Below are 12,562 nucleotides of genomic sequence, written 5' to 3' on the forward strand. Positions count from 1 at the left end.
TGTCCTTTCAGAGTTATTATCTTACCAGTAATAGAACTATTATTTTACCAATAATACAGATGAGTAGAGAGATTATGGGTTACATGTGAGTCTAGGGGGGCTTGGTACAATTACATATCCAGCTAGATGAGAGGTGGGTATGAAGGGAAGCCTTGAAATGAGAAAAGTTTTGAGTTGCTCTGATGGGAAGAGGTAAAGCATTCCAAGGTTTGGCTACTGAGAATGAGTAGAGAAGCTGACCAGGTGGGAGACTGGGTTTGTGAATTTGTAATAGTTGCTGGTCTCCTGATCTGAGTGGCCTGTTGGGAAGGTGGTAGTTTAAGGTAGAGCTCAGAGGTGGACAGTCTTGGGGTTTGAAGAGGATTTTGTGAGCAGTAGTTAGTTGTAGATAGGAAAGGTAGTTAGAAAAACTCTAGCCATTTGAGAGACTTGAGGGCAATGCAGTGGTGAGTGGAATGTTTGGAGTTGGTAGCGAATCTGGCAATTTTATTGTAGCAAATTTCAAGTTTGTTTTTAGTAGCGGTATGGATGTTAGTGAGCAGGGGGGCACCATAAAGGAGAAAGGGTAGCAGGTACATGGTGGCAAGGGTGCGTCTAGTGGATAGGCTTAGGAAATGGTTGTGTCTATACAGGGTACCAAGGTTAGAATGTGTTTTGCGGATGTTGTGTTGTATGTGGAGACCGAATTTCATGTGCTAATCTATAGTGACTCGAAGGAGCTTTGTTTGGCTAATGACCTCAATTACGGATTTACTGAATGAGAAGATGGGGAAGTCTAACTTGTTTAGGGGGGTTGTTTTTTTAGGGGAGAAAAGTATTATTTTTTTTTTTTTTAGGATTCAGGGTGTGATAATTATTGTGCATCCAGGATTCAGTGACAGAGAAGGCATTCTGAGTTAGTGTAAGTAAGTCAGATGAAGAGTTGGCAGAACAGATGACAGTGGAGTTATCTGCGTATTGAATGGCTAACCCTTAAGGTAGTGATGACTGGAATTTGTTTATGAATATTTTAAAGAGGATAGGTCTGAGTATGGAACATCTGGGAGGGAAAATCAATAGGATAATATAGTATATGTGCACGTGGAGTGGAAACAAAGGCTTTAGTATGCACTTTCAGCATGATTAAATATAACTTTAGCATATATAATGTCTGTGGGTCACTGTCTATTTGGTGCAACTTCCACTAAATAGAACAGTAAACTCCCTTTTCGGAAAGTGTATATAGTTTTTGTGTGTTTGCTGTGAGTTAAATAGTTGGAAGTTTAAAATGTATTTATTTATATTTGTTTTGAATGTTTTTATTGAAGCAAAACGTTTTGGAAAATGTGAAATGGGTTCAATCAGAAATGAGAAGCAGTAACTGCATAAAAAATTAGCTTACCAAACATTAGTGTGTGCTTGTAAGTTGCAAGTCAGAACCATATATTCAAAAGAACTGTCATGTATAATATGTAAAAGTAATAGCTTTTTATTAGAATGGCTGCTTTGACAATATTAACATAGTATGTAACTGAACAAAAGTAAAGAGTATTGAATTATATTAAGTATAGGGTGCAAATAGCAATGTTCCAGGAGATGCATTTGAATAGAAATGAACATGTGAATTTGGCAAGGAAAGAATTTCAGGATGAACATTCAGCAAGGAATCAAGGACAAATGAAACGTGGAGTAATAATACTGATTGTGAGAGGGGCTTCAGTAATGGTAGAAGAGAAACAAATAATGGCAGATTTATGGTAGTAAACGGAGGAGATTTAAACTGGCATGTATTTATATTCCACCTATAACTATTATTTTGGATCTTATGAGAATTTTTGGTAGAAATAATAAGCTTTTAGCATGAGATATTATTCATGGGTGGGGAATGGAACCTGATTTGCAATGCTGAAGATGTATCGGGGGGCTTAGAAGAGAAAATATAATGAAAGAGGGTAGATTTCTCTAGAAACATCTGAGAATATTTTTTATGGAAAATGTGAATTCAGCAGCAGGACTTCATATAGAATTTAGAGGTATTCCCCAATGTGCAATAATTGGGTTAGGCTGGATAGAAATTATACTTCACAGGAGCGTGTGTGCTTTTAAACTGAAAGCTTTGCAAAGTATGTTGAAACAGGCAACTTTTAAAATTTCCTTTAGAAATATCATGGTAGTGCTCGTAAATGTGTCTATGAAAACATCTTTCTGTTTTTCCAACATAAACATTGTTACTGCTGGAACAGATAATAATATATACTATTATTTTAGTGGAACAGTTGCCCTTGACCAGTTTCAGTCTTTGTTCATTAACCACAAGGGTGTCACCTTAAAAATGTAGGAGCACTGATTACAGGCTCCACATTTATGTGTGCTTAAAGGAAGGTTGTTCATAAGTAAGTTAGGTGGTTTTTCAAATAAGTATTTTTTTCCTGTTTTATAAATAAAACTAGGTTTGTCACCAACCAAAATGAGTAAGCCACGGTCTATTTTAAATAGATTCCAGTGATTTTTTACTATGGTTTTTATTTCCTGAGAGAAACCATCAAATTTTATAATTAAAGCATTAGTAAAACAATTATAGGTTTGTTCCTTCACCATTGTCAATGGTTTATTCACGAGGTCTGGTCCTAGAAGAGAGAGGTATTTTGTACCCCAACCTTTTATGATATCTGATCAGATAATGTTAAGCAAGTTATGTACGTACCCCCTTTCATGAAACATGGTGTCATCTTGTGACATTCTAACAAGAATGAATCAGAAGTACAGCACATTCAAGCCGCCCTGACAAGCTGTCCTTTGAGCACACTTTTTTAACTACTATAGGGATGACAAATTTTGTAGTGCAGATAGGTGTTAGAAAACGTTTCTTTCCTGTAAATAATGGACTCTAACTTTTTTAGCAAATTGTTTTTTGAAATGGAAACATCCAGGTAATTACATAAGTGTTTACCAAAATGGTGAGTAAATTTTAAAAATACAGTGGTAGTTTTTAAAAAAATCAGTAAAACCAAGTACGTTGTCTTTTCTGTCCACCCAAAAAAAGAACAAATATCCAGATATCTAAAATAACATGCCCAACAACATGAGTATGAGGAGTCTAAAATATACTGGTTCTCCCATGTGTACATAATCAGATTTGCATAAATCGGGGCACATGTAGCACCCATGGAAACTCCCTGCACATGTCTGAAATATTCACTATCAAAGAAAATAAAGTTTCTTTCCTGTAAATAATGGACTCTAACTTTTTTAGCAAATTGTTTTTTGAAATGGAAACATCCAGGTAATTACATAAGTGTTTACCAAAATGGTGAGTAAATTTTAAAAATACAGTGGTAGTTTTTAAAAAAATCAATAAAACCAAGTACGTTGTCTTTTCTGTCCACCCAAAAAAAGAACAAATATCCAGATATCTAAAATAACATGCCCAACAACATGAGTATGAGGAGTCTAAAATATACTGGTTCTCCCATGTGTACATAATCAGATTTGCATAAATCGGGGCACATGTAGCACCCATGGAAACTCCCTGCACATGCCTGAAATATTCACTATCAAAGAAAATAAAGTTATTATTAAGTATAAGTTCCAAGAGGTCCATAAGTAACCTAATAGAGTAGTAATCTAGTTGTGTAGGCTGTAAAAATGCTGAATGGAAAAAGTCCAATCCCATCTTATGTGGGATCAATAAAAATAAATCAATTACATCCACTGTTAAAAACGTATTGTCATCACTGTATAAGTCATGTTTCAACTTGCTAAGTAAATCCTAATAATCCTTTAAAATGTGCTGGGTGCCATCTAACACATTCTTAAGAGTCTGGCCAACATATATTGCTAATGGGTAAGTTTTAGAACCATTAGCAGACACTATTAACCTATAAGGAGGGTCATCAGCATTTTTGTGCACTTTTGGGATACCAAAAATGGCTGGTATAAGGGGCTTCTTAATAAAAAGAAAATTGTAGATTTTGTAAGCAACTATGCTTTGAGTTAAAAAATCTTCTAAAAACATATCTATCTTTCTGTAGGATATATTAATTTTGTTTTTAGAAACTGTGTTGTATTTGGTTGTATCTTGCAACATGGTATGAATCTTACTTACACAGTCAAGTTTATCTGCTATAACAACCCAAACCCCTATCTGGTTTCATCACCCTGACAGAGTGGTTGTTTCTAAATGTATTAAGTGTACAGTGTTCTTCCAAAGAGAGTTTTTTTTTATAGAGACCCTTTTTGGCTTTTAAAAGTCATAAAAATCTTTGATACAACATTTCTCAAGAATACCAATAGTGTGTTCAAGGGAGGGTTGCAAATACTTTTCTTTCTAAGGGTAGTGGTGGTGGACATGTTAGTACATCTAGTTTGTTCAAGTAACTGAATAGACAGGTTCAATTTTCTTGTAAACAGTTTGAATTCTAGTAAAACATCTGAAATATCAGATGAAGAATTAGGAACAAACTTAAAACCTTTACTTAAAAGTGAAAAATGATCAACAGTGATACGTAAGTCACTGTAATTGAACATTCTGAACCCCTTGTATGAAACAACTTTCCCATCTATTACCAAACAATTATCATTTCTTGAAGCATTGGGAGTTCCTGTTGGAATAAAAGTTAATTGTAAATCTCTTTTGATTCACCCCTCCCTGAGACTCTTCCCCTCTATGGCCTTCTCCCTCTCCCATGATGGGATTGGTAGGAGAGTTGTGAAAAAGGTTGACTGGTTCTTTTGGTCTTGCACCCAGCCTTTCTGATCTACCTGGGGGGAGGAATTCATCTAAATCATTAGATGATGGGCAGGTGTAGGTGTGTCCTCAGGCACCCTACCATTATAATCCTGTCTAAGAGTGTAATCACTAGTGCCAGCTTGGTTGTGATAAGTAGTAACATCAAACCTGTTAATATTGTCATGAGTTACATCACTATATTGCATATTTTTAGAATTGGGTATGGCGTATTGTTTGTATAATCATTCTGGTCTCTCAGTAATTTCTTTCTGTTATGGTTAACAATAACCTTACATTTCTCCTCTACTTTAAGAAAAAAATGGTAATATTTAAACTTGTTTAAATCGAATAGTAAGTCATTAAGAATTTTGTTGTTTAAACAAAACATTAATTTGTGTGGTGTTCCATTTAATAATAAAATCCATCAATTCAAACCCATATTTATCAGGGTCTATATTATATCCTCGAATGCTTAAAAAAGCGAATGCTGATTGATCTAACTTATTTTCGTGAAACTGCAAAATATCAAAGCAGCAGAAACTCAAATTTTTTCCTAGGGAAAGAATTTGGTTGTCTGTTAATGTTGCTTCGGCATTTTCAGTGTTATGGTGGAAAGTTACCGGTCGGATTCAGGTAAGTGTGCGATTGTGTGGATGTGAGTGTTAGGGTGAGTTAGGGTTAGGGCTTGGGTTAGGTGTGTGTGCGATTGAGTGGACATGAGGGTAGGGTGGATTTAAATGAGTTAGGGTTAGGGAGCGGGTGAGGTGAGTGTGCGATAGTGACGGACCTTAGGGTTAGGGTTTGGGTTAAGGTAAATGGGTAGTTAGTGGTGTGTGCATAGTTTAGTGTAGGGTTAGGTATCAGATTTTAGGTGTATGTGTGTGGATTTCTGTTTGTTTGGTGTGCTTGTGTTGTGTGTATGTGTTTTGGATCAGCAATTTTTTTCCCTGGGAAAAAAATCGCTGATCTGACAGTTTGAGATTGTAAGCTTTCGCTTAAATTAGGTCGATCAATCAGTGTTCGCTTTTTTAAGCATTCAGTGATATAATATAGACCCATTTATCAAAGATACTACTCAGTTCCTTGTATTCAGCACTATTAAAAACAAGGCCATTTGGAAACCTAGAAAGTCTAAGCCATTTTGGGACTCTTTTTTTTTTTTTTTTGTTAAGCTACTCTTGTAAAAAGCAGTTAATCTCCAAGTTCCATACCTTCACGAGTCTTTTTCCAAAATGTGCTATTAAAGTGTTTAATCTGCCTTCGGGTGTTGATGCAGTGTCCCTGACATAGATACTAGTAAATCCCAGGTCTTGTTTGAAGCAGTCATTCAAATTATTTTCTCCATAGTAGGGGCTCGTTGATTAAACCAAATATTTGCTCTGGCTTGACTGGAATACATAATGGAAAGCTTCTGGAAGAACAGCTCGAGAAAATGCATTGTCAAAACCTGGTTTAGAGTTTAACAAGTCCCTTGAGCTTGCCTGTGAAGGAGGTGAAATAAATTTGCCCAACATATCCTTTACAATAACTATTTTAGATCATAAATCAATAAAAAATAAGATAAAATGCAGGGTAATGAAGTACAAATGAGACAATGCTGCTTTCTTACTTAACTTAGATGAAGTATTTAGGTGAAGAAATTTAAAAAGATTCTGTTATGGCAGCTAAGGATATGTAGGAAGAGACTAAACAAAAGATAGTAAAAAAATTGAGAAGCTGGAAACTCTTGATTGTGGATATGGATGGTAAGATACAAGAAGTAAAAATATTTTAGTCCCTTTAGTTTTATATAAAGGTCACGCATACACATACACACACACACACACACACACACACACACACACACACACACACACACACACACACATATATATATATATATATAGAGAGAGAGAGAGTCTATGTTAAGCATTCAAACCATAAAACAAAAGTTTCATTGCTTAGGCATAGACAACAGTATGAATTAAACAGATTTGAAAGCAAAACACATTGAATCACAAAGATTTGCATAAAAAAACAGTTTTTTCATGGGCAAAACCCCACACCCCACACACCCTGGTACTTAAATATACCAGTTCTGAGACTGCATTAAGTTGTAGCAGTAGAGTCTCATACCATGGACAGCACACCCATTGACAGCTTTTAAACTGTCAAAGTTTTTTAAATAAAAAATTGACGGGTTATAGTCTGTCATTAAGTGATTAACTGCAGTCATTTAATATCTTGTAAACTACATACCCTGTTTTCAAAGGTAGTTAAAATAAGGCAGATATCCAGATAGTTTACAAACTGCACATTAGGGAACTGCACTTATGATTGCTTAATATGATAGCTAGCAAGCTACCAAGCTTTATTCTGTTGGTCCATTTACTTTTCTGACTCCTGGTTTCTAAAGGCATTGTGGGAAGAAGGCAAGAGACAGAGATTGTGGTTGTCATCCAGTGGGGATTAGTAGATTTCAATATGTTTCCTACCATTCCCAGTTAGGTGGAAAGTGTTGTCAAATGGCACATCTCAAGTATGATAATCTCATACACAATAAGCAGGCAAACACCAGACAGAAAATGTACAAAATAAAAAAAATGTTTAAAATCTTTCCAAAAAGTTAAAAAAGGCATTCCATTACTTCAAAAATGAAATACAAATGCCTTCAGGCACCCCCCGCAATCTTTCAAAATACTATTGAAACAGATTAATGTGCAGGCCAAATACAATGCAATGCACTGAAAGGTACAAAAACACTTTATACACCCCTTCCCATAGGGGGGCCTCAAATTGCAAATCTAACACAACCCTAACCAAACCACACACACAAACTAAACCCTGTGGCGGCAAACTAAAAGAAATCTACTACTGCAGTAGTAAATAAAAATGAACACACCAAAATATAGATAAAGAAACAAGCAGAGAAATTCTGCCAAGGCATCCCTCACTTGCTGTCTTGGCCCCTTGTATACTATGATTTGGGGGGGTTTACCCTAGCCTTTCTGCTTATATACATCATCTCTGAAATTGCTGTACCTTGGAGAAAAGAAATACTTTGAAATATTGCAACTTCTGACTTGGTATATGTCAATTCACATTTGCACTTGCAGTTTTGCTATTGCAAAGTTTGCAGCTGCAGTGTCTGGAAGTTCAACAGATACCCCTTACTAAACAAGCAAGTGAAGTAACCTGATCAGAGGGGTCTTTATAGTCATGACCCACACTAAAGACTATAAGTCAGGTATATATAATGCAATCAGAAGCACTGCAGTTTGCATCATTACGTATGCATGAAACTGCCAAGACTGACAGCAGAACAGACTTGTAACCAGTAGTCTGACATTACAGACATTAAGGGACAATGAAAGAGGTGAATAAAGGCAGAAAGCAGAGGTGATATGATATTTAAGTAAGAGGTTTGAGAACAGGGGAAGTATTATACCTGTATACTCTTCTTCCTATATTTCATAACCCGTATTTAATTAACTTATAATGGTAAGTGAAAGTAAAAAAAATTAAGGCAATCAAAGTGATTAATAAAGACAAAAAAAATGGTGACAATAAAGGATGAAGGAGAACTGTGTGGAAGAGCAAAATACAGAAGACACACAGTGAGACACAAGGAAGAGGAAATGCATTAGGTTATTATGTGTTTCTAAACAAGTGCAAACAGCCTGAGAGCAAAAGAGGATAAAAATTGTCTTGGTGAAGGGCACAGTTAGAAAGTGTTCTCAGCTTTGCAGGAAAAGATGCGTGGGACACATGCAGTTGTTTTTGTCACTTATGCCAATAGTAGCATTAGGTTGAAAACAGGAATGTGCCATCATTTTGTGTCCAAAAGGAGTAGATGGAGATACCAATGGCAAGTTATTCAGCAAGAATTCAGATAGTCATCTATGAAGATTAGGCTATGGATTACAGAAGCCAATAGACAGGGTGCTTTGTCACTTATAGGTACTCGGGTCTATATTACAAGACTGAAGATGCATTCTTTTAAATGCGTCTTTGTCGAACATAAAAGGCTGAAAATGCAAAATATCGAAATGGCTGTTAAGCAAATTCTTTCCCTGGGAAGAATTTGCTTGGCTGCTTTGGTACTTTGCCATTTTCGGTACTGTAGTGCGGTCTCAGAGTTGGTATATTTAAGTAGGGGGTGTGCTTAATGTAATGTTTGAAATTGTTTTTTATTTATTTATTTTTGTTGGAACAGCGATTTTTTTTTTCCCTAGGAAAAAAATTGCTGTTCTGACACTTTGACATTGCAAGCTTTCGCTTACATAGGGTCAATTAATCACCATTCACTTTTTTAAGCATTCAGTGATCTAATATAGACTCTAGGTACTCCTATGGCTCTAGCCAATGTAACATAGTGGTGTTCCACACAGCAGATCAGAAAACATACCTGCAGATCTTGTTAGGGCAGATTTGCAACTGCAAGTGTTGGTCTGAGTGTCTTTTGTAAGACACAGGGAGAACTTAGTCAATTTTTAGGATTAAAAGATTTTTTGCCAATAGCCTCTCTTGCTTCATGTACTAAACACCTTGCTGCTTCAGACATAATTTTTAGCCGATTTGAAAGCTTGTAGTTGATCAACTCAGTATGATAAGAAAATGTTAGGATGGGGCAAATGTTCAGTTATGAGAAATTAATAACTTGTGAGATAGGAACATTACTAAGGTCATGTACAAAGAGGGACATTGGAGAACTGTATGACATTGTCATATGGTAAAACAGTTTACCATCAAAATGTTGATTGCATATTGTTAACACCACTTACGTGAAGTCTGAACTCCAACCACTGAAAAAGTCGAACACCGATATTCCGGACTGTAAAAATTTGCCTCCTTCTTGACCCATGTTAGCTTTTTTTTTTAGGTGTGGAGTGGTCAGAAATGTGAATGTTTGTCAGCATTCTGAAAAGTTGGCAGTACAGATTTCATGTAAACCTGTTGACAATGTCCATATTTGATTATGTACAATCAACATTTTGATGGCAAACCTAGTAAAATATTATCAGTGTCCCTAACATTTTCATTCTATTCCATGATATGGCCTTCTCTAATATGGCCCTATTTTCTGAAAGTCAGTCTACCCTTATATTAGAAAAAAAACATACTGATTTAAAACTTTTAATTTTATTTACTATAATTTCAATCTATTTATCTTTTAGTCGTGTAAGTGAATTACTATGTCTTGGACCCTTTTCAGTCACAATGCAGGCCACAAGTAACAGCAAACACTGTACCTATGGACACCTTTAGTTAGTCAATCAAACAGCATGTTTTAGAAAGTAGAAGGACATTGTATCTGAAAAAAATAAACACACAAGCACAGAAAAAGCAGGTCAACTGCACACAGAAAGTGACAGGAGGTCCTGTACCCATCAAGCAGGGATATTGAACACTGAACCATCATACTGACTTACAGAACTTCCCTGCTTTCTCATCTTCAAAATTCTTTCTACTGTTTTTACTTTAATGATTATTATTGACATATTATCCTTTGCTAACTCTCCTCTTTTCTAAACCTCTACTTTTATTTTTTTTATCAGATTTTCTAGAGCCTGGACCCCTTAACTATCTTCATCAGAAATTAAGTAATTTTACCTTTCTTTCCTGTTTTACCCTACTGTTCCTCAGATTGTACCCTTTATATTCTGCATGGATATAATTAGTTTTTCCCATGTTTTAAGTTTTCCAGAGTAGCTTCTATGCCTAGCTGTACAAATAAAATTATATTATAAAGAACTGCATGCTTTTTGCTTTTCTTGTCATTGTGTTTAAGTGGCACCTTTTGTATGCATATTTGCACATATATAAGTATTTATTCCTGTATTTACTTATCAATATATATAATGGAAATTTATGTAGTGTAGCTTCACTATATACAGTTATATGACTCACATTATGTACATATAGTAAGGAAATGGCTTAAGTCATCTCCACACACACACTGCATTGCTTTGTTTTACCTATTTCTGCCTCTGGTCATGACTGAAAATGGGTTCCTAGACAAGTTCACTTGTTTGGTTAATAAATGAATACAGAGACAAAATAGTCAGCTTTCTGCTGTAAAATAGCCAGTTCCCATACCTTATGAAAACTAGCCTAAACTGAGAACTCGATGGTGGAAGAAGGTAGCCAAGTAAGAGCAGGGTTGCATCGGTAGCATAAAACTGGTAAATAAGTAACACAAATGTTTACATATATTACTAATGCAAATTTCAAGTTTTTTCTCATCTGGGTCACAAACCTGATGACTCAATTGTTTTTTTTTTAATTGGAATTTCTAAAAATGTTATAACTTTATCAGTTTTTTAGTACATTGGTGTCATACTTTGTAATACCTTTGGGACACACCTTACTGTCTTTCCGTAATTCTGAGTTTCTCAGTTAACATCTTAATTACATATACCACATTATTTCAGCACTATGACAAAAGGAAACAGTACCAGGTGACAACATAACTTGTTTTTTTATGTATCTTTTAATTTTAAAGACTATGAAACCTATTTTTCTATAAACAACAAATGTTCTTTCCTCAGGACACTTGCAGGGCAATTATTTTACTAGTAAAGTAACTATATTAGCAAACACTTAAATAATTACCTCAAGGCTTCCAATTAAAATGAAGGAGAGATGGAAATGGAATGCTCAGATCTTCATGGGTAAGTTTTCTCTTGTATATATCTTTTTGAAATACATGCTGACAAGAAACCAGTCTTATATGTGGGCATAGGTAACAATACACACTGCTCACATCAGTGATCCATTCCTGTATATTTGTTTATTTCAATGATAAAGGTGGGTGGTGGCTGTGAAGTGAATGACAATACCAACAAGCTGAAATACATTACTGTAGCCATTATTTCTTTTGCTTTCTCAGCAATCACACACTGGAGGCAATCATTAGAAAGAACTATTTGCCTAAATGGGCGGTCTGTGTATGAAACAAAGGACAGTTCTCTAATCAAAGTGAAGCCATTACTGATATGGCTTAATAAGAGTGGGGGGAAAAAACAAGAAAAACTAAATCATGGTATGGTGTACGCAAAACTAAAAATTAAATTCAAGTCAACACCAAAATAACTGGTAAAATAAGGCACACTCTTTTAATATTTAGCACTTTTATTCCACCAATGTGGACTTCTTTGGAATGCAAAAATAACAGCCAAGTTGTAAATTATAACCTAATCAATTAAATATTTCTCTGCAAAAAGTTAATTAAACAATCATTTAAACGTGTATACAAATGTTATTCCATAAAATTCATAACTCTACAATAAATAACAATGATAAGTATAAAATATTTAGAAGAAACATTTACAAAAAACATCATCATTTATTTGATCGTAATTTCAACACACTGTTTAACAAATATTGTTATTCAACCAGGAAATAAAGTAGCCTCTAGCAATAGTTGCCAAAGTAATTCCCTATATTCTAAAATAGATTGCCAATTGCCACCTTTTTCTGAGGGGAGAGACCTTATGCAGTATAAAAAACATAAATGTAATGAAGTTAATGCAAGATAGAGAATGCTTAAAAAGGGGATCATTAGTATCTCTTTTCCTTATACAATAAAGATGTTCATAAATTCTACATTTTAAAGGTTTCTCCTTCTTGCCTACATAAAAGGCTTCACATGTTTGACAGCAGGTGATATATAACACCCCTGCCATATTACAATTATATTTACCCATAGAATATGTATCCTTAGCATAATTAACAACCCTAATTTTATTAACAACAATTATACATGGGCAGTGGGTACAATCTCCACATATTCCATGATACCCCCGTCAACAGTACTATCACAGCAAATTTCCTTTCAGGATGTTTTTAAGACTTCTACCCCTTTTAAAGATG

The sequence above is a fragment of the Protopterus annectens genome, chromosome 2.part2, assembly GCF_019279795.1.
Source record: "Protopterus annectens isolate FY-2018-M chromosome 2.part2, PAN1.0, whole genome shotgun sequence".
In the NCBI taxonomy this organism is placed as follows: domain Eukaryota; kingdom Metazoa; phylum Chordata; order Ceratodontiformes; family Protopteridae; genus Protopterus; species Protopterus annectens.